The sequence below is a fragment of the Podarcis liolepis genome (assembly GCF_965112155.1).
Source record: "Podarcis liolepis genome assembly, chromosome: 10".
NCBI classification, from domain to species: Eukaryota; Metazoa; Chordata; class Lepidosauria; order Squamata; family Lacertidae; genus Podarcis; species Podarcis liolepis.
Window position 1 is genome coordinate 7,827,589 of NC_139562.1, and position 23,383 is coordinate 7,850,971.

The 23,383-nt window shown below is 48.8% G+C and overlaps 1 protein-coding gene across 2 annotated transcripts in view; it reads left to right on the forward strand.

The window, feature by feature from the left end:
- The first annotated feature begins 4,125 nt into the window (after positions 1-4,125).
- PLXNA4 (plexin A4) overlaps positions 4,126-23,383 on the forward strand; it is a 600,353-nt gene continuing 581,095 nt past the window's right edge. The window contains exon 1 of one of the 2 annotated variants that reach the window (XM_083460906.1): positions 4,126-5,218. The gene's annotated coding sequence lies outside the window, so the exon portion shown is untranslated. Of the gene's footprint in view, positions 5,219-5,449; positions 5,525-23,383 lie in introns of those variants that run through there. The other variant, XM_083460907.1, reaches the window with a different exon arrangement.

Sequence of the window (23,383 nt, forward strand, 5' to 3'; positions counted from 1 at the left end):
AGGGGGATTAGTCAAATTCATGGAGGAAGAGAAGGCTGTCAAATGCCCCCAAGTCACAATGGTTATATACTAGGGATGGATAGATCAGTCTATTTCCAGCTTCACATATGTTTATTCATAAATCTTTTCCATTCCATTTCCAAATTAGCTGGCAATATTTTTAAAAAATCTGTATGAAAATGGTTAGCTACATATTTAAAAACATACCTAAGTTTTATTCTGATTAAATTGTGACTAAGTTAGGTCCGTTTATTTCAATGGGTTTACTCTCAGTAAAGCTAAGTTGAATACTGCTCTTTATCACAAAATGTTTAAATGTGTGTTTTATCTCAACATTTGCATTTGTATATGTATTTTGCATGTAGATGTCTTTGCACAGTTTTATTTTATTTTTAATTTTTTTGAGCTGGGAGCCCCTTCACAAAATCCAGGGAAGGACAACATTCAAAGGATAATTACATTTCCACCCACGTCTGGGAGGTGTATACCTGGTCACCTTGGGAAACAGGATTCTTGACTAGATGGGCCTTTGGTGAGATCCAGCAGTGCTCTTCCATTCAGGACTTCAACAATATGAAGTTGACTTTGTTACACTCTTGATCTCAGCTGGAGAAAATAGCAGGTGGTAGGAAGATTGTGGCTGATCTTTACATATAACAATAATTGGAGAACCTCTTTTGGACTTCTTGGAAAAGGAGGGAGGAATAACTGGATATTACTCTGGGTTGAACATTGGACTGTTTTGAGGAATGCTTGCAGACACAATTGACAGGTGGATGGATGGAAGTCGCTTTTACTTATCTCTTTCTCTTTATTCTGTTATTATTCTTATCTCTTTGCTTGCTTGTTTTCTTATTCATTTTCCTTCTTATTTCTCATTTTCTGTTTTTTACTATATTTTGAAAAGTGTGTGTGTGTGTGTGTGTGTGTGTGTGTGTGTGTGTGTGTGAATGAGAGAGAAAAAATATATGAGAGAAAATAGCAGGTGGGAATAGCATGGTACTGATTGCACGTTTGGTCAATATGATTAAAATTTGCAGAGAAAATCAAGTTCTTTGCTTTATATGAAAGCAAGGACACATTGAAGGAAGGAACTAAACCCAACATATTGCTAGGGGAAGGTGTAGAACAGGGGTCAGCAAACTTTTTCAGCAGGGGGCCAGTCCACTGTCCCTCAGACCTTGTGGGGGGCCAGACTATATTTTTTTTTGGGGGGGGAGAACGAATTCCTATGCCCCACAAATATCCCAGAGATGCACTTTAAATAAAAGGACACATTCTACTCATGTAAAAACATGCCGATTCCTGGGCTGTCCACGGGCCGGATTTAGAAGGTGATTGGGCTGGATTCAGCCACCAGGCCTTAGTTTGCCTACCCATGGTGTAGGACATCCTTCCAGGGTACCTCTGACTGCCTCTTAAGGCATATAAACCCCTGGTCTCTAGATGGCTGCCATCCACAAACAATCACACTCCATTCAAAGCCTCCGTAATCATCCAATTCAGCATTGTAATTAAAATAAAATAAAAATTAATGAGAGATGGGTACAGGGGACCCATCTTCTGCCAAAGTTGTGGTGACAAGATTATCCTCTTTCCAGATAAGCTTCCATTTGTCAACAGTTCTAACCCCCTAAAATTGTAGACCCCACCTGTTAAATCCAGTAACTTTTGCACCAAAAGAGAACTGAATTAGTGTAGTCAGGCCTGAGAAATGAGTCCACCATTAGTAAGCCAGGAGCTTAGTCCAGAATGCAGAAATATTAAAATCAAAATTAATCCCCCTTTCTGTTGTTGTTGTTGAATTTATATACCGCCCTATACCCAGGGGTCTCCAAAATCCAGATACTTCCCTTATTGTGACCCCAAAACCAACAAATCTGGAAGCCGTCGTCTTTAAATCAGTCTTGTCTCCTTGACTTTAATGGACTGGTCCAAACTGCAGCACTCAGATAGATGCTTGAGCTCGTACTGGTTTTGTACAATAAACCTGCTTAAACCTGCCCACCGGCTTAACTGTTTTGTGTGTGGATCAGGCTTTGTTTCTCTTCCACCTTTCTGGATAGGGTCAGACAGGCAAGTGTGTTCATGTGTTACCTAATGCTGTTGCAAAATATGAAGCGTGCTGCCACTGTGGAGAGGAATGGTAATGGAAAGGTGTGGGTGGTACTGTACATAGGTACTGGGGAAAGGCAGGAGTCATCTGCCTGTAGCAGTGGCGGCAAATGGAGCATTGCAACCCCAGCCTCAACCTGCCATCAACCAACTCTCACCTGCCCGATGTCTTACTTACAGCCAGTCAGAGGGTCCTGACTCTGTCAGGACAACACTCTGCTATAGGCTCTGGCTTCACCTGTGGCTGGTCTCCCTGACTTCTGCTCCACCAATCCCAATGGGACACTGGCCTCCTCAGATATGAGGACCACTCTCTGCCTAAAAAGTTATAGGTACTTTTTTGTTACACAAGAAAATCTTTATTTGTTTAAGTTGCTTCCAAAAAAGAAAAGAAAAGCGCCATCAGTTCTCCACGAAGGGAATGGCCACATGTGCTATGATTTGATGCATGGCATTTACGCCTTGCCTTATGCCAGCGTACAGGGCTCTGAGATGGTCTCCTATCCAGGTAGGCCACTCATCTTATTTAACGATGTTAGTAAAGCCCTCCAAAGGGCATCCTTTGTTTCCCATGGCCAGCTGGATGCTGCTGAGAAGCTCATAAACAGGGCAGTTTGCTTGTTTGCATGTATATGTCACACCCAAATGCTTGGAGGTTCAAGACAGTTTGGAAGGACTGAGCCCTTGCTGCTTGCCACCCAAGATCATAGTCTATGCCACCTTCACCCATGGATTTAGGTGACCTTGTCGAAAGCCTTGGTGAAATCAAGGCAAAGTATGTCCACCGATGGCATCTCCCTAATCTACCAGGGTTATCAGAAGAAACCCTGTTGGTTCTATGTGTCATTTACTTATACAGACACACCTTGGGTTACAGACGCTTCGGGTTGTGCGATTTCAGGTTGCGCACCACGCTGAACCCGGAAGTACTGGAACTGGTTACTTCTGGGTTTCGGCGCTTGTGCATGTGCAGAAGCACTAAATTGCGCTTTGCGCATGCTCAGAAACGCTGAATTGCGACCCATCACGGGTTGCAAACACTGCGGGTTGCGAACATGCTTCCTGCATGGATCACGAGTGTCCACTGTACTGTACTCAGCTACTGATCTGTAAAGTCCAAAACTGAAAGTCTCCACCTAAAAGTTGGCCTTGGAGGAGCTGTCCAGAGGCACCTGCCTGATAGCAGATTACAGAAGCAGCACTTCTTGGTCCTATCCATATGAGTGTGGATGAGAGCTTTCAGGTTTCACAGAACTCTTCACCGGGAAGGATGCCCCCCCCATGTGAAGAAGACTCCGGTGTGGCTCAAAAGTTTGCATATTCCTCTACAGTTGAATTAGAAAAAGCCCACTTTTTAATTCATAAGAGAATGCTGCTGGATCGGACTGCGGACCCACCCCTTTTGGAATTCTGTTTCCAAGGAGGGGCAAGCCAATGTTTCCACAGAACCCACACGTGGGGAAGGGAAGATCTGCGCTTTCTTTGCCTCAGCCGCTGCCATTCAGATTTACACTGCGCCTGAACCTAGCGGTTCCAAAGAGCTGTCATGACTCAATGGAAAACCCACCGACTACTTTTTGTGCGAGAGAGTGTTACAGAATAAGAACCACTCCGCCGCGGAACGAACCCCCTTCGCAAGGGGGCGGCCTCTCCATCCATCTCAAGCAGAGCTTGAGTGCCCCCTTCCCTGCCGGAGTGCCAGGGCTTCTTCAGCTGCGACCCCTGCGTCGCAGAGGGTCGGTCTGGATGACCTTTGGGGGTCCTGCCCCAGTCGACGATCCAGCCACCAGCGCGCATTCAGCAGCAGCATGTGCGTCGCCAGCCTTTGCTGGCTGGAAGATCTTCTCCCTCTCCCCAAGCCCCCACCCTCACCCCCACCCACCCCAGCACCCCCCGCCTCCCGGCCGTAGCTGGCAACGAGCTCGCGCAATTAGCCCAATCAGCTTGGAGATCCTAGATGTCAGTAGTGAGTAGGAAGCGAGCGCGCGAGGACGCAGCGCCAGCGCCAGAGCCTCAGTGGCGAAGAGGCGGCAGCGGCCGCGGCAGAAGCAGCGAGACCCGCCGCAGCGCCCGGCGCCTCCTCGCCAACAAACAGCGGCTGCAGCGCCTCCCGCAGCTCCGGCAAACTTTCCGCCCAGCTGGCCGGCGGAGAGGCGCGCAAGCCAAGCACCCACCAACAGCAGAAACCCCTTGGACCTTTCCTGCAGCCTCTGCAGCCGCTCGCTCGCCTGGACCGGCACCTCCCCCCCCTGTTGCCTCTTCCTGAACCCCAGCACCACCCAAAAAACACCCCCCAGGGCGGTTGCAGAAAAGCCATGAGCCCGGAGGGGGGCGGCGGCGAAGCAGCAGCAGCAGCAGCCAGCCCGAGACTCCGCCGGGAGCTCCCTTTGCAAGGGAAGCCGCAGCCGCAGCCTCCGCGCGCCCTTTGATGCGCTTTGCCAACGGGGCGAGTGGCCGGTTCGTTGCTAAGCAGGGATTTTTCCCTTGAAAGAGAAATCTCTATTTATTTTTTGCCAGCGTGGGTTTTTTTTTTTAATCTTGTGCAAAGGAAAACCTGCAGCCCGCCGGGTCTCGTGCATGCAGGGTGGAGCTCTGAGCGCCGGGCTGCAGCCGACGATCCGCCGCCTCCCGGGCGAGGAGGGAAGCAGGCGAGCCGAGCGGAGCGGGAGCTTTCCGGAGGAGGCAGCGGCGGCGGTGGCGGCGGTGGCAGAGGCAGTCGCCGCAGTGGGCGCTCCTCTCTCGGGCGGGCACGGAGGAGGAGGCGGAGGCGGAGAAGCAGAGCCAGGCGCTGCGGAGATGCCAGAGTGAGACGGGCACCCGGGGGCGCCGCGGGATCCAGCCCCGTGCCCGGCTGGGAGCGAGCCGCCGGGTCGGGCGGGCAGGCGGGGAGGGGGGCACGGAAGAAGAAGGAAAAGAAGAAGAAGCTTGGTTCCTCCACCTTTTTTTTTGCTTTTAAAAAACACACATATATTTGGAGGAGGGTGTTTATTGCAAGCCCAGTAGCCGATTCCTCTCCACCTGCTGGCTGATTCCTGGAGGAGGTGTTGCAAATACCTTGGACAGGGAGCTGGAGAGGAAAAGCGCCCGCTGGACCAGTGCAGAGGTAAAGGCATACAGTATTATTATTTTTTTAATCTGCTTTTTTTTTTAAGGCTCCTTTTTTGGGCAAATAAATGCATGGATTCAATGCATGCAAGGGATGGAGAGAAAGGAAGTCAGACACACACTCACAATGTATGTGAGATATATATATATATTACACACACATACATACACACACATACACACACACCGAGACACCATCTGCAGTGTCAATGCGGCGCCTGTGCCGAGCAAACGTGTGTGGGGAGGAGAGAAGCAAGGAGGACGGCGGGGAGGTGGGGGGGGGAATCATCATCAGCCTTTCCAGGTACGGAACTCCCCATCTCCCATCCCGCCCCCCGCCCCCGAAATCGCCCCCTTTCCTTCGCGCCAAGGCGTTTGGGTAGGCCAGAGCCCATGCACCTGCCCTGATAGGGCGGTGATGGGGTGGAAGAACGATCCTGTCTGTGGAGTGGGGCGATGGGGAGGGGAGGGGGGCGAAGAGAAGGGGAAGTCTTTTTCGCCTTCCTTACACACCCTGCCCTCGCCTCCCGCGCCTGGATAGGGTTGGCAGAGGTGCTGAACCGAACTTAAAAGGAAAGGAAGGAGGGGAGAGTCGATTGTGGAACAGCCCTCCTGGACTGCTCTCCAAAGGAAGACTGGGGTTCGCGGGTTAAAAACGTGCGAAAAACTAGCGTGGGTTATCCACGGAGCTCAGCGAGTTTGGCTTCAGAATGAATGAACTATACGAGGGTTGCCTTTATATTGGAGGGAGATGGAGAGAGAGAGAAATGCTCTTGGGTATCAGCAGCGCTCGCGCGTTAAGACGTGACACTGAGGTTGGCGTCTGGCTTGCGAGGACTTTGTGCCAGCCTGTGTGTAAGACAACTATTGAACAAGCCCCCTTCCGCCGCCACCAACCACCCAAGCCCACCCCGATCTTCTAAGCAGACAAGTTTCGCTGAGGATGGCAGGCTGGTGTTCAAGGAAAGCAGAGCCGAGGTTGTGGGCACCTTGCGAAAAGTGTGCGTGCGTTTGCTCCAAATTGCTAGGTTTTTCCGCCCCTTCTTTTCCCACCTTTCAGTGGACACCGTCCATAGCTTTCTCGTTATGGGCCTTGGATCATTTAGAGGTGCGAAGAGCTCTCTCCAGCCTCCCCAAACCCCTTCCCAACTTCCGACACCCATCCCTCCTCAGCTGCCTTGGCAGAGCCCGCTGGAGAAACTGGCACCAGGCGGGTTGGTACCTTTTCGCTGGCATTGCTGGCCCCGTAAGAGACGACCGGACTTTGCAACTGTTACATCTTCTTTCTCCTTCCGCCCTATGCTATCTTGTCTATTTCAGGGAATGAACTTTTCTAGGGGAGAGAGAGAGGAGAAAGGAAAGGCGCTTGTCTCTCCACCAATCTCCCATCCTCACCTTTTGGCAGCAGGTGTATGGGTTTGGTTTGCCCAGAGATATTGTTTTGCTGGGTTTCGGATCCCCCTCAAAAGCTGATATCAGTGCGGGGAGCGTGGACGAAGCTCCACGTGTGCCAGCGGTTCGATCCTGGCGTCTCTTTTGCACCATCCCCGGCTCAACCGTGCCCTGGGAATAAGCAGAACTGCCTTCGGACAGGTGCGGACACCGCTGACCAGGGAATAGCCACAGGAAGGCTCCCAGGCTGGTGTTCTCAGACAGCGCCGAGCCTTTCCATCTCTTGTTCTGGAATTAAAGCGGAGGGTGGGTGCCACAGTTTAGGTTTGACAGGCTCTGGGTTTAGGTGGCCGTGGCTGCACACACTCATGTGTTGCCCGTGCGAAGTGACTCTCACCAGAGCTCGGGCGTTTGATGTTTGTAAGCTTTCGTCGGCATTAGAAACGGGTCAGTCTCTGAGGTCCTGCGGGGTTCTTTTTCGGTTCGGGCTGCAACATCACACATGGGAGACGACCAGCTTTAAGGGGGGGGGGGGGTGGAAGAGGGAAAGGGGCTAGCTGTTGCCCAATGCGCATTTACCAATCTCCTCCTCAAGTCATTCCTGCCGTACCTATGGTGCTCTCTCAGTCATTGTCCTAGCAACTCTATGATGCAGGACGCTGATGTGCCCATTTTACAGATGGAGAGGTGAGATGCAGAGAAAGCAGGAGGAGGAGGTGGCAATATGGGTAGCCCGCTTTTTGAGGTTTTTTGTTTGTTTGTTTAAAAAGCAATCCGTGTTGGGAGTAGCCGGGGACCAGAATGTCACAGTGCAATGCAGGCTGCATGTTGGAATTGTCAAGGATGGTCTGTGTAATAGAAGTTTGATTCCTGTCTACTCTTCCTTTGACTCTCTTCCTGCGAAGTCCAAACTGATCTGGCATTCCGTTGTATTACAGTTGATTCTGTGCTTGTTCATAAGGTGTGAGCAGTGCATACGGCCTTTTTTCCAGGGAAACATAAATAATAATAATAATAATAATAATAATAATAATAATAATAAGCCAGGTCCCTGCCCCAAGGAGGCTGCAATATAAAATTTTGAAAGTGAGGGAGACGGCAAAGGGAAAGTTGGAAAGGGAGATGAAGTTAACCAGATCTGGGGACATCTATTTCAGCTTTGTTTCAGTTGCAGAGGAGGATTAAAGGGTTAAGCCACAGATTTCGTGGAGGGGCAGACTTTTGAGGAGGGATTTGGAGGCAGAAAGAGAGGCTGATGTTTCTTTGGTGTCTTGCGAATCTCTCCAGGGGGGTTTCTTTACAGAATAATAAAAAAAAAACCGCTGTGTTGAATGATTTGCTGAAGGCCTCTCGGTGAGCTTATGGCTTAGTACATGAAGACAAGTTGAGCTATAATGCTGTATCGCGCCGGACCATTTTCTGCCTCTCTATCCATCTCCATCCTGTATCTCCATCTTTCATCTGACTAATAATTCATCATCAGGAAGAGAAGACAGTGTGTTTACAGCTTGCATGTTTCTCTATTGTCATATTTTCTCAATATATCCTGAAAATCAAGGACTTCATTTGAGAGAGGGCTCATTCAGTGCCAAAGCACAGTTTAGGAACAGGTGATTTATAGCTAGCTGAAAGCAGGTGCCACCGAGCATATGATGAGTGCTTTTCTCCTTGCCAGCGAATGGCCATGATCAACCCGGGCACATGTTGGAATGGCAGGGTTGGGGGCAAGGGTGCCAGCTTGAATAAAATATTGGGAGGGGCAGGGAAGCCCCACACCACATAACTGACCACATGACGGGGCTCATCTATACCATTTGAATAGCAATGTCCATCAACTTTTTTGGGGGTGACCTCCTCAAATATTTTATTGGTGAGGGCAAAGGGACCTCAACCCCTAGGAGTTGGTTCCTATGGTTGGGGAAGAGTTTCAGGGTCAAAGCATGGTTGCTTGGCTACTCTATAAGAATTATTACCATTGGGAAAACATGAAGATGATACACAGTGCCATATACTACGAGAACGACCCAGCTTGTATTTCAAATTCTCGTTGCTTTAAATGGTTTTTTTTTTTTAAAAAATGTATTTAACTTTCTCATTGAAGTCAATGAGACCTAACTTTGATTGCAATGTGCTCTAGTTAATTACATGGTATAAACATTTATGTACTTTTTCCCCAGTGTGCATTCATGTTCTCACTCCAAAGGCAAAATGATAAGCTCCACCCCGCCCTGAAAAAAACATCACAGACATAATTTACTTTGTTGTGTTATGGCAATATCTAAGCAAAGCCTGTTTGCATTGACTGGGGGTCCTTGCTCCACTGACGTTAATCATCTAGCAACCCTGAATGCTGTGTAATGTGCCTACCAAACTTCTCTGGATTTTGTCAGGGCCAGGTAGCCCTCTGCTGGGTTTCCGAGCACAGATTCCCCAAGATGGCACCTGGACTTGAGTTGAGAATCCAAGCAGGTCTAACTCTCCCCATCAAGTGCTGAGAAGCAGCAGCACTTGGTAGACTTCCCATGCTTGTTCTATTCTTGGAGGTGCCGGACCTTTATCAGTCTGCAGCTGGCAAGCTTAGCATCCTTCCCTGGCTTGCGATTCTGCGTAGAGTTAAGCTCTTTGAATCCCACACAAAACCATGGGATTTTGGTCATATGCAATGTCTATGGCTTGATGATAAAGGAGGCCACTCAGAGTCTGGAGGTGACAAAAGTTTGCCACCCCCTTGGTTGTGGTCCTGTGCACAGTTGGGCTTCTTGAACCCTGTAGAAAGCAAAGAGATTTTAAGCAGTTTGACCATGTGCACCATTACAGCCCTTGAAAAGATATTTAGACTCTTATTAACTGCATGTGAATGGGACGCGGGTGGCGCTGTGGGTTAAACCACAGAGCCTAGGACTTGCTGATCAGAAGGTCGGAGGTTCGAATCCCCGCGATGGGGTGAGCTCCCGTTGCTCGGTCCCTGCTCCTGCCAATCTAGCAGTTCGAAAGCACAACAAAGTGCAAGTAGATAAATAGCTATCACTCTGGCGGGAAGGTAAACGGCATTTCTGTGCGCTGCTCTGGTTTGCCAGAAGCAGCTTGGTCATGCTGGCCACGTGACCCGGAAGCTGTCTGCGGACAAACGCCGGCTCCCTTGGCCAATAAAGCGAGATGAGCGCCGCAACCCCAGAGCCGGTCACGACTGGACCTAATGGTCAGGGGTCCCTTTACCTAACTGCATGTGAATGAAAAAGGCTATTTTCATTTTGCCCCAGGTGATAGACAATGAGGCCTAGTGTGGCGTTCTTCATCTGTGGGTCCCTGGATGCTGTTGGACTACAACATCCATCACCCCCAGCCAGCCTAGCTAGCAGCCAGGGATGATGGGAGCTGTAGTACAACAACCTCTGGGGATCCAACTGGGCTCATGGTTGCTGTCTTGGCCTTAGATGAGGAAGATCTGGTTTCAAATCCCTGCAGATCAATGCCTCTCAACCTAACCTTCAGACTTGGCTCCGTCACACCGGAGAGTGACCAAGCAACAGAACCCAGGAGAGACAAGCTTATTCCTCAATGGCTTAGGTCACCAGAGGTCAAGGAGCAGGTTCAGCCTCTGTCCCCAACAGAGTCCATTGTATGCAATGCTTCAGGGTTTCTTTCCCCTGTATAAGCACATTACATCTGCAAGGAAATTTGAAGTGCCACACTTATAGGGACTCTACAGGGAGGGCAAAGCCAGCTGTCAACTTCTGACACTGGCATTCCTTACATTACCAGCAGGAATCTGATGGGGTGGGTGTGAGCTTGCACAACCACTTTATGTGCGGTGAGCAGTGGGGTGCTGTATCCCACTTTTGTTGCCTTGGCAGTCTTCAGGCCTTCGCACTATACCACCTGCGCACCAGCCGCCACACTGTGTTTGTTGTACTAGAGCTGTGCCCAGTGGTGGACCTACATTTTTTTGAACCCTGAAGCTTGACGTGTCATGGGGGTCCCTTTGCAACCAGCAGTGATGTTTGGGTAACCCCTGTCAGCTTCCAAAGTGCTAAGGTGGTTACCCATCCAAATCTGAGCCCTGTATTTTGTGTTTTGCTAGGGGTTTAGCTTGGAAGACTTCTAGGGCTGATGGTATATGTTTGCCACCCTTTCTATGGAAAAAGCGATTCAAAGTCTTGGCACTTTGGAATGCTTTTTTCTTTTGCACATTTTTGGTGTGCTCCCCATGACCCCATGGACTGGAAGATAAGGCCCAAATATTTGAAAGCTTTGACCTGTTCGATTGGCTGATTGTCCGTAAGCCAACTGTTGGGCCTTGAGAAAACCATAACTTAGGTTTCCTGATAATTTACGACCAGGTGTTCTCTCTGGCAATACACTGAGAATTCTCTTATCAATCTTTTAAAGCCAATTTTTGTTTATGATAAGAGGACCGCATCATCTTCTTCAATGGGGTTGTTCCACGACAGATTGCCACGCTTTTAGAACGACTTTGCTACTGACTGCCAAACTTTGGGATTGTTGAAATATATACAACAAAACAATTAGTTAATTTGAGTCGTGCCACTCAAATGGGATCTACTAGACCCCAACATTTTAAATGTGCTTCTGGGGCCCCTCCAGGATAAGGGGCCCTGCATGAGTTTCATAGAAGATACGCCCTGGGTGTTTCTTTTTGTCCATCCATCCATCCATCCATCCATCCATCCATTTATCCCAGTTCTCAGGATGCAACTATGCAAGGAGCAATCTTGATTCAGGGCTGGGCTCCCCAAGAGCAAGGGGCAACATTGCACCCACTTCAATAATGCCGTCCACCAAATTGCTCCCTAAAGGTAAAGGGACCCCTGACCCCTGCCGTTTACCTTACTACCATTGATTGCCGTAAAGGTAAAGGGACGGATGGCGCTGTTGGTTAAACCACAGAGCCTCTTGGGCTTGCCGATCAGAAGGTCGGCGGTTTGAATCCCCGCGACGGGGTGAGCTGCCGTTGCTTGGTCCCAGCTACTGCCAACCTAGCAGTTCAAAAGCACGTCAAAATGCAAGTAGATAAATAGGTACCACTCCGGCAGGAAGGTAAACGGTGCTTCCGTGTGCTGCTCTGGTTCGCCAGAAGCGGCTTAGTCATGCTGGCCACATGAGCGCCGCAACCCCAGAGTTGGCCACGACTGGACCTAATGGTCAGGGGTCCCTTTACCTTTACCTTTAAGGCAATCAATGGCAGGAAGGTAAACAGCATTTCCGTGTGCTTTACCTTTACCTATATATCAGAAGAGTACCCTTCTTCCCCTCCGCCTCCCACTTCAAGCTTATCCTGTTCCTTTGCGTTCCAGCAGTGTTGGAATCCCGGGTTGTGTTGATGTGTGTCTCGAGCTACAACTGAAACCTGGCTGTTAACGTCCCCCGCCCCCCTTCTTCCCCCTCTAGGCGTATGCCCCTAAATTATGTAGACACGGGAAAGTGATCTAAACGCGGAGAGGCACATGCTTTTGATGGAAATGTAATGCTCCAGCAACAGCTGATGAGTTCCTTCCAGATAAACAAATGGAAAGCTTGCTAAAGCCTTGTAGCAGTGTTAGCTGCTATTTAGCTACATCTGAAGGCGATGTATGTTCGTCGGAGCATGTGGAGTGCATCATGGAACCGTTGCATAGGGACATAGGAAGCTGGCTTATACCGAGTCAGACTATTGGCCCGTCTTGCTCAAGATTGTCCACCCTGACTGGCAGCAGCTATCCCGAGTGTCAGGCAGGAGCCGCTGCCAGCCCAACCTGGAGATATGAGGGATTGAACATGCAACTTTCTGCATGCAAGCTGGATGCTCTAGCACTGAGCTATGGCCTTTCCCTTCTTCCTGTGGGAATGTTCAGGGATGCAGGAGAGGATATATTGTCTGATTATATCCTTTTCCAACTTGTGTTAACAAGTTCACAATTTAGCAGAGTAACATTCCCCTTCTTAAACTCACAGCGGATGCGTTTGCTCAGGCTCGCTAAAGCCTCTGTAATAACTGTTCTGGTATTTTCCCCTTAAAGGTAAAGGTTAAGGGCCCCCCTGACCATTAGGTCCAGTCGTGGCTGACTCTGGGGTTGCGGCGCTCCTCTTGCTTTATTGGCTGAGGGAGCCAGCGTACAGCTTCTGGGTCGTGTGGCCAGCATGACTAAGCCACTTCTGGCTAACCAGAGCAGCACATGGAAACATCATTTACCTTCCCGCCGGAGCAGTACCTAATTATCTACTTGCACGGGTGTGCTTTCGAACTGCTAGGTTGGCAGGAGCAGGCACCGAGCAACGGGAGCTCACTCCGTCACGGGGATTCGAACCACTGACCTTCTGATCGGCAAGTCCTAGGCTCTGTGGTTTAACCCACAGCGCCACCCGTGTCCCTTATTTTTCCCCTTATTCCCTCATAAAAGATAAGACATGACACAGTCTTCTATAAAAGTATAAAAAGAGTTTACTCACATATCATTCTGTTCACAATCAGATCCCAGAAGGCAGACTTAGCTTAAAAAATAACATACACCTGGAAACTATCTCATAAGGAGACAGACCCTTTGTCCTCTCTTGGCTGGAAGAAAAAAGAACATCTTTGGCTAAGCAGATGTTGCTTCTTCGATGCATGCAGTAAAAAATAGAGAGAGGTGGCTGCCCTGCCCTGTGCTTTTGTTGTTACCTGCACAGGTGAGGCCACGCCCACCTCTAGTCACATGCAGAGGAAGTATGTCCCAGCCCAGAAGGAAACAGGAAGTTTACCTGCTGGCTGGACAAACATTCCTCCCCATGTGTAAACATGTTCACTCTAGGAATGTTGTACTTGACTGCTCCTGAGTTTCACATCCCACACTTCCAGCCAACCCCCTGGCACAGATTCGCTGGCAAAGATCTTCCAAAAAACAGGGGGGAGTAGCTGGAGGGAAAGGGTTGTAGCAGAGGGGAGAAGGGGTTCACCACTGAAAAATGCATCCTTCCCCTAGCATTTTGCATTTAAAAAACGCACAATAACTTAGTTGTGATTCCTGCATTGCTGGGAGGTGGGCTAGAGCCAGTGTGGTGTAGTGGTTAAGAGCGGTAGTCTCGTAATCTGGGGAACCAGGTTCGCGTCTCCGCTCCTCCACATGCAGCTGCTGGGTGACCTTGGGCCAGTCACACTTCTCTGAAGTCTCTCAGCCCCACTCACCTCACAGAGTGTTTGTTGTGGGGGAGGAAGGGAAAGGAGAATGTTAGCCGCTTTGAGACTCCTGAAGGGGAGTGAAAGGCGGGATACCAAATCCAAACTCCTCTTCTCTTCTTCTTCTTCTAGATGACTGTTCTGGTCCCTTTAACTCTACAATTCCACAATTCTGTGATTCTCAGGTCTTCAGTCCTTCCTTCACTTCCATATATCTCTAGTTGTATATACTGGTGTACTCTGAAAAGGAGATCTATTCTTCCCCCTCTTCTATAAGCTTTTAAAAAATTAATTTAAAAGATGCGTTGGATGCCCTACTTTAGAACAGACTGAATAATTTTGATCTATACATTATGTTTATATTCTGCCATCCCTTCAAGGAACTCAAGGGGGCGCACTCTGTTCTTCACCTCCCCATTTTATCCTCAGAACAACCCTGTGAGGTAGGTCAGGGCCAAGAGACTCTGCTGGGTCCAGGCCACCCGGTGAGCTTTGTGACTGAGCAGCAGTTTGCAGCTTCACCACTTTGGGGGTGTGTGTGTGTGAACCAGAGCTCTGTGTGTCTGTGTCAATTTGGAACGTGTGCAGAGGAGGGTGACCAAGATGATCCAGGGTCTGGAAAGCCAGCCGGATGAGGAACGGTTGAAGGAGCTGGGTACGCTTAGCCTGGAAAAGAGGAGACTGAGAGGAGATCTGAGAGCCATCTTCCGATATCTGAAGGGCTGTCACATGGAAGACGGAGCAAGCTTGTTTTCTCCTGCTCTGGAGGGTAGGACCCCAACCAATGGCTTCAAGTTACAAGAAAGGAGATTCTGATGGAAGAACTTTCTGACAGTGAGAGCCAGTGTGGTGTAGTGGTTAAGAGCGGTAGACTCGTAATCTGGGGAACCGGGTTCGCTTCCCCACCCCTCCACATGCAGCTGCTGGGTGACCTTGGGCCAGTCACACTTCTCTGAAGTCTCTCAGCCCCACTCACCTCACAGAGTGTTTGTTGTGGGGAAGGAAGGGAAAGGAGAATGTTAGCTGCTTTGAGACTCCTGAAGGGGAGTGAAAGGCGGGATATCAAATCCAAACTCTTCTTCTCTTCTTCTGTTTGACAGCGGAATGGTCTCCCTCGGGAGTTTGCGGACTCTCGTTCCTTGGAAGTTTTTAAGCAGAGGTTGGGTGGCCATCTGCCATGGATGCTTTAGTTGATAATTCCCGCATTGTAGGGGGTTGGACTAGATGACCCCTGGGGTCCCTTCCAACTCTATGAGTCTTTGATTTTGTGATTCTGTGGTTACATCTCAGCCCGCATTAGCCAAAATCTCCCGCTGCCTCAACTCACTCACATATGCGGTCCGTGGCGCACGACTTCCGTAACGTCTCGGTGGCAGGAGAAACACGCTGCATTTTTGTCCCTCACCTCTCCTGCTAAGTCGAGGATCTTGAGGAAGAGAATGACATATTTTACAGGTAGCTGTGCAGGGGAGAAACCCCAGTCGTCGAAATCCTTTGAAATCTGTGTGGCAAGGGAACAGCTGTCACTGTTCTCTTTGCCTGTCATGCTAAAGGAGGAGAGGGAAAGATTGTTTGCAGGAGAATCAACCGTCTCCAAAGGAAGGATTTATTTCACTTGGGCCCTGGCTTTTGGCAAATATTTTTTGAAAGCATAAAAGCAAGCTTCCGGGGATTCCTTTATCGGCTGTCCTTATTTCACGTGAAAGGCAATCAGAGCTGTAATCGAAAGACCAGTGGAGAAATGGACTGGCTCGTCTGTTCTCCTGGTATAATTACAGTGTGTGCGCCTCTTCGTATGAGATTAGTTCCTTCTCTTTCCTCAAACGCCCCCCCGCCCCCCCCGCCATGAGCCACAGACTTAAGGTTTCAGGGATCAGAGCATTACTTGGGTAATTTTAATTGTCTAGAGGGTTTTTCATCTATTCCCCACCCCCCAATCTAGAAAGCTCTTGTAAGAAGCACGGTTAATAAGGAGCTGAGCTTCAAACGGCGCAACAGATGTGCTATGTGCGAATTGGTTTTTTATTTTTGTTTTATAAGCGCAGATTAAATGCATAAATATATAATTCCATGATTTAACTCCCCCACCCAGCTTGGGAGATGGGTGCCTTTTAAAATAAGGGGAAAGGAATCTGATTAAAGGAAGACTAGCTTTCTTCCTTGGCTTTCACATTCACCTGAAATTTGGATGAAATTTTGGCTGAATCTATAGTGTGTTTGTGGGTCGGGAGCCAGCATTCTTAGGGTGGGTGCACTGTAAGAATTTTCGTTTCAGGACAGTATCTGCTTTTGCAGGTGCAGGTGGCGCTGTGGTTAAACCACAGAGCCTAAGACTTGCCGATCAGAAGGTCGGCGGTTCAAATCACCGCGACGGGGTGAGCTCCCATTGCTCGGTCCCTGCTCCTGCCAACCTAGCAGTTCGAAAGCACATCAAAGTGCTAGTAGATAAATAAGTACCGCTCTGGCGGGAAGGTAAACAGCCTTTCCGTGCATTGCTCTGGTTCGCCAGAAGCAGCTTGGTCATGCTGGCCACATGACCCGGAAACTGTACGCCGGCTCCCTCAGCCAATAAAGCGAGATGAGCGCCGCAACCACAGAGTCGGCCATGACTGGACGTAATGGTCAGGGGTCCCTTTACCTTTAAATAGCCACTAGCCTGATCACCTTTGATGAGTTGGTATCACCCTGAAGGCGACCAGGCTATGAAGCTTTGCAATTATTATCCCTAATGCATTAGGCAACAAATGGCTAACATGTATATAAGCAGACTGTAGCTGGGTTCATACATTGCATTAGTAAGCCATAGTTTGAAACAAACCATGGTTTGATGTGAAAAAGCAGCAGGATGGTGCACTTCCCTGTACAGGATTGCTTTCAGATGGCTCAGATAACTCCATACCCTCCAACATTTATCCGATGAAAATAGGGACATCCTAAGGAAAAGTGGGACATTCTGGGATTAAATCGGAAACTGGGATGGCTTCTCTAAATCGGGGGCGTCCCTGGAAAATGGGGGCACTTGGAGGGTCTGTTCATCTGGAGATCTTAGGGTAGTTCACATATAAAAGACAAGATAAAAACACAAAATATATACTGTAATAAAAACAAGAACAGGAATGAAAGAAAATTATGACCCCCTCCCACAAACACATTTAAAAGGATATCACCCCAAACCCTGGTTGAAGGGGAACATTTTTGCCTGGCGTCTAAAGGTGTATAATGTAGGCACCAGGCGAGCCTCCCTGGGGAGAGTGTTCCACAAATGGGGGGCCACCACAGAAAAGGCCCATTCTTACGTTGCTGCCCTCTGGATCTCTGATGGAGGAGGCAGACGAAGAAGGGCCTCAGATGATGACCTCAAGGTCCAAGGCAGTTCATATGGGGAGAGGCGGTCCTTGTGGTATTGCAGCCCTGAGCCATTTAAGGCGTTATAGGTCAAAACCAGTGCTTTAAATTGGGCCTGGAAACTAATTGGCAGCCAGTGCCAATTTACGTATTTAGCTATGTAATTTACATTCTCATTCTGCTACTCTACTCCATTCGCTGCAATGCAAAGGAACTGCAATGTAAATGTCGTCAGGGGGAAGTGGAATCAATTGCATATCATTTGTGGACTGAAAGCAACAGTAACAGCAAGTAGCGGATAACCAATCGTATTTGCTGAATTGCTTTCCATTCCAGACCTGGGTCAAATAAGCAAACATGCTTATTCCTGCATTGCAGGGGGTTGGGCTGGATGACCCTCAGGGTCCCTTCCAACTCTATAATTCTGTGGATTTCCACTCCTGTTTTTGTTTTCCTCAGAATTATACACCTTCCGGGCACAATTCAAAGTGTTGCTGCTGACCTTTAAAGCCCTAAATGGCCTCGGTCCTGTATACCTGAAGGAGCGTCTCCACCCCCATCGTTCCGCCCGGACACTGAGGACAAAGTTCCGAGGGCCTTCTGGTGGTTCCCTCACTGTGAGAAGCCAAGTTACAGGGAACCAGGCAGAGGGCCTTCTTGGTGGTGGCGCCCGCCCTGTGGAACACCCTCCCACCAGATGTCAAAGAGAGGAACAACTACCAGACTTTTAGAAGACATCTAAAACAGGCAGCCCTGTTTAGGGAAGCTTTTAATGTTTGACGGACTATTGTCTTTTAATATTTTGTTGGAAGCCGCCCAGAGTGGCTGGGGAAACCCAGCCAGATGGGCGGGGTATAAATAATAAATTATTATTAAATTATTATTGTTATGGACCACTGGGCCTGACTTGGTGGGTATAAGGGAGCAGCTTCCTATGCAGGGCTGGATTTAGGTTTGATGAGGCCCTAAGCTACTGAAGATAATGGGGCCCTTTATATGTCCGGCTGTCCTTTGCCAACAACAAATCGTCGCTGGTTTTTGTGTTGAATATATGTTATATGGTAATTTGTGGACCTCATAGGTATCTAAAGCCATTTGCACATAACAAAATATGTATTTTATCAAAGTAATTATTGAAAAGTCCATGCAGAATGCAAAGTCCTTGCAGAATGTAGGTGGCCTATATAGAGAAATGAGCAAACCAGTGATATTTTAGGAAGCAGGCTAGCAGGCGGGGCCCATGACTTATATCATAGGAGCCTACACAACACAAAACACTGTTGCTGTATGTAGTTTTTATTTTATTTGTTTTTTATCTTATGTTTTGGAAATGTACATCCGGTTTCCCCCCCTTTAATTTTTTTTGGGGCCCCAAAGGGAGTGGGGCCCTAAGCTGTAGCTTGTTTAGCTTATATGTAAATCCAGCATTGGTCCTATGTCAGCATGCAGGTTTCTCTAATCAGAAGGAGAACGGCACACAAGACAGAGAGATAAGGACATTGACTCAGAAGAAAGCCCCACCGCTTCCAACAAGATCAACACCCTAGGAAGTGCAACACCGGACGATAGCTTCCAAGTGCTTTTTCAAGTGATGCTTTTTGGCTCGAAATGAGTCACTGGCAGAGGTTGTTATTATTATTATGGGGTGGGAAGCAGAAGAGAGTCCATTCAAAATCAAAGCCACATTGTGGCTGATGTAGGTTTTATAGTGTGGTTTCCAGGTGGAGAAAATTCAGAGGAAACTGATTCAAGTGCTGCCTCTGAAAATGGTCAGCCCGGGTGCTGAGCAGCTATGACCAAGGCTGATCTCAAGCAGGAATGGGGGAACATGCTTTATCCCAGGTCAGACTGTTGGTCCATCTAGCCTAGTATTTGTGGGAATGTTGGGGATATGTTAGGGACGCTGGTGGCGCTGTGGTCTATACCACTGAGACTCTTGGGCTTGCCAATCAGAAGGTCAGTGGTTTGAATCCCTGTGACGGGGTGAGCTCCCATTGCTCTGTCCCAGCTCCTGCCAACCTAGCAGTTTGAAAGCACACCAGTGCAAGTAGATAAATAGGAACTGCTGCGGCAGGAAGGTAAATGGTGTTTCCGTGTGCTGCTCTGGTTCGCCAGAAGTGGCTTAGTCATGCTGGCCACATGACCCTGAACCTATACACCGGGTCCCTCGGCCAATAAAGCGAGATGAGCATCGCAACTCCAGAGTCGGCCACAACTGGACCTAACAGTCAGGGCTCCCTTTACCTATTCACAGTTCTGTCGATAAACATAGCTACCTTTGAAAAAACCAGCAATGATCAGCAAGTAGATGTGCCTGGAATTTCTCATTTCTGGCTTCTTTGGTTACTATTTTAGGATAATAAGCCTAGGAGAACCACCTCTGAATCTTGACTGTGAAGTAGACAAGTGCTAATTAATGTGTTGCCTCATTAATTTTTGTGTGTATGTTGACAGAGTTGGTCAGCTGCTGAGTGAGGGTCACAGGAACTGTCTCTCACTCTCGCCTGGTGCTTCATTAATTGCTGGTGATAACTAGCTGCAATTTCCTCATGTCTCACACATTATTCCTTGCAGTGGTACCCAGCTGACCCTGAGGGATATATGATCAGACACACAGAAGCTTTATATCCTTCACCTTCCCTATCCGGATTTCATCCCAATGAGCTCTACCCTATCGCCTTGTCAGATGAGGTAGATGATAAGATGCATGCTGTTGCACAGGGCCTTTTTGGTGGTGGCACCAAACTCGTGGGATGCTTCCTCTGTGCAGAGCCACTGAGCTCCTCCTCTTTCAGTTTTCAGGCATCTGTTGGGGCGAGCAGGGCAAAAGCCCTTTTCATTTCAAGAAGTGTCATGAGAACATAATAATAGTCTGCTGGATCTGGGCCAGCATCCTGTTCTCACAGTGAGCAACCAGGCGCCTCGAGCAGGATTTGAGCATAACAGCCCTATCCTGTTAAGAGTTAAGAGTTTGGGTGTAATCTTCGACACCTCCCTTTCCATGGAGGAGCAGATTGCAGCTATAACAAAGGCGGCATTTTTTCATCTCCTCCAAGCTAAGCAGTTGGCTCCTTACCTCTCTCGCCCTGACCTAGCCACTGTGATCCATGCGACGGTCACCTCCAGACTAGATTATTGTAACTTGCTGTACGTGGGGCTGCCCTTGAGACTGACCCAGAAACTCCAGCAGGTGCAGAATGCCGCGGCGAGACTCCTTACAGGGTCCTCGCTGCGAGATCACATTCACCCAGTGCTATACCAGCTGCACTGGCTCCCGGTGGAGTATAGGATCAGGTTTAAAGTGCTGGTTTTAACCTTTAAAGCCCTATATGGCTTAGGACTCTCGTACCTACGGGACCGCCTCTCCTGGTATGTCCCACAGAGGAACTTAGGGTCTTCAAACAAAAACATCTTGAAGGACCCAGGCCACAGAGAGGTTAGGCTGGCCTCAGCTAGAGCCAGGGCCTTCTCGGCTGTGGTCCTGATCTGGTGGAACGCTCTGTCACAAGAGACTAGGGCCCTGCAGGACTTGACATCTTTCCGCAGGGCCTGTAATACAGAGCTGTTCCACCAGGCCTTTGGCCAGGGCACAGCCTGACTCCCTCCTTTCGCAATCTTCACAGAACTCTGGCCCAATGGTTGACATCAATTTGATTTGAATTAATTTTATAATGAAATGATTTTAGAATGTTGTACTATTTTATTGTTGTTAGCAGCCCTGAGCCCGGCTTCGGTTTGGGAGGGCGGGATATAAATAAAATGTATTATTTATTATTATTATTCTCCCTTCCTGTGGTTTCCAGCAACTGGTATTTAGAAGCATTGCTTCACGCAAAAGTATAGCCATTGTGGGATACACAGTCGTACCTGGGAATTCAAACAGAATCCATTCCGGAAGTCCGTTCGACTTCCAAAACGTTTGGAAACCAAAGCACGGTTTCTGATTGGCTGCAGGAAGCTCCAGCAGCCAATCGAAAGCAGCAGAAGCAGACGGGGCTGAAGCTCACAGAGTTTTCCTGTAAACTTGCTAGAGAGAACGCTACGAGAGGCACTCCCATTGCTTAGTCTGAGCTCCAAGCTCAGACTACATTTTAAAGCTAGACTTAAGTACGTCTTTGTTATGGAATTACCATTTTAAGGCTGCCTGAACAAAGTTGATGTTATCCGCTACTCTTCAACAAGTGTTCTCAGTGGGTAAATGCTATTTTTACCTTTTACGAGACTGCTTGTCTGATTATTGTTTAAGGGGGAAGAAAAGGGGGAAATACCAGGGAAATCCAGGCTGCCTTAAAGCATCCTGGAGTAGTTGTTGATTGTTGTTGTTTAGTCATTAGTTGTGTCCGACTCTTCGTGACCCCCTGGACCAGAGCACGCCAGGCACTCCTGTCTTCCACTGCCTCCTGCAGTTTGGTCAAACTCATGTTGGTAGCTTTGAGAACACTGTCCAACCATCGCGTCCTCTGTCGTCCCCTTCTCCTTGTGCCCTCCATCTTTCCCAACATCAGGGTCTTTTCCAGGGAGTCTTCTCTTCTCATGAGGTGGCCAAAGTCTTGGAGCCTCAGCTTCAGGATCTGTCCTTCCAGTGAGCACGCAGGGCTGATTTCCTGGCTATCTAAGCTTCCCTTTAAGCTACATTAGGATGCATTCTGCTCAACTCACAAATGTGAAGAAGGAAGAATAATATCTAATGAATATATCTTCTCCTAGCATCTAATCGCATCCTAACACTGTTAGTAGCCACTGATAGCTTTTATCTCCATGTAAATAAGTATTTTCTTTTTCCTGTCTCCGCCCACCCATCCTGGCCATGCTGATGCCCACCTCTTCGTCCTTGTTGTCTCTTCACCTGTTGGCACTCATGACTTGAGTCTGCTATTAGACTGAGCTACAGCTGCCATAATGTGTTCACGCTTAACGGAAGAGTCCCACCCTGAGATGATGCAGCTGAATCGCAGCACTGCACAAACCTCCACCATTTAGCCTCCACTACTTCGGCAGCGATGCACTGTGGGTTAAACCACAGAGCCTAGGGCTTGCCGATCAGAAGGTCGGTGGTTTGAATCCCCGCGAAGGGGTGAGCTCCCGTTGCTCGGTCCCTGCTCCTGCCAACCTAGCAGTTCGAAAGCACGTCAAAGTGCAAATAGATAAATAGGTACCACTCCAGCGGGAAGGTAAACGGCGTTCCCGTGCGCTGCTCTGGTTTGCCAGAAGCGGCTTAGTCCTGCTGGCCACATGACCTGGAAGCTGTAAGCCGGCTCCCTCAGCCTATAGAGTGAGATGAGCGTGCAACCCCAGAGTCGTCTGCGACTGGACCTAATGGTCAGGGGTCCCTTTACCTTTTACCTTACTTCAGCAGCGATGCCTCAGTCAATACAGCACGAGACTCTTAATCTCAGGGTTGTGGGTTCGAGCCCCACTTTGGGCAAAAGATTCCTGTATTGCAGGGAGCTGGACTAGCTGATCCTTGGGGTTCCCTTCCAATTCTACAATTCAAAGATTCTGTCATTCTGTCATAATTTCCTCCGGCTGCAGCGGAGGCCACAAAAGCCCTCTCCGCAGCGGAAGGAGAGATGCATTATCTTATCAGAAGCAGCAAGTGATTAGAGCCCTGGCAGGTATCTCCCTGAACCAGCTTTGGTGATGCCTGAACATGCCCCGAGGTTCTCTCTCTGGTCCTCGCCTAAGTAATTAGCTGGAGACAGCTGCTGGCCACAGTTGGATTTGAACTCGCGACCTAGGGGAATAATTCTCCGCAGCTAGCCCGAGTTAGGCCTGGCTGGTTTGCAATTTCCCTTCCAGCCTTCCTCGCTGGTGGCTTGCATGTCCTTGCGTCCTCCCCCCCCCCCCGCTTTGCAATGAATTAACGAGAGGCAGCTGGTGGTAGGAGCCTGCCTTGTGCTTCCAGACAGGGAGGCTGTGGGGACCTAATGTAGATCATCTGGAATCTGTTTGCATTCAGCACATTTACATGATCTATCCTTGCGTACTCCCTACCCAAACCTCCAAACCCATACACAAACGCACACACGCCATGTAAAAGAAGTGGGGGATATAAATCTTGGCGTTAGAAAGATGAGTACTCTGCCGTTAAACAGCACGCCTTTCATGCAAATATTTGCCAAATGAATTGGCTTGTCATGCTACTCAAGAGCGAAAGATATTCTTTTGGGAAGAGAGGTGTGGAGAAGGAAAAAGATGGAAAAAGAGAGCCAGTGTGGTATAGTGGTTAGACTAGGACCTGGGACGGGACGCGGGTGGTGCTGTGGGTTACAC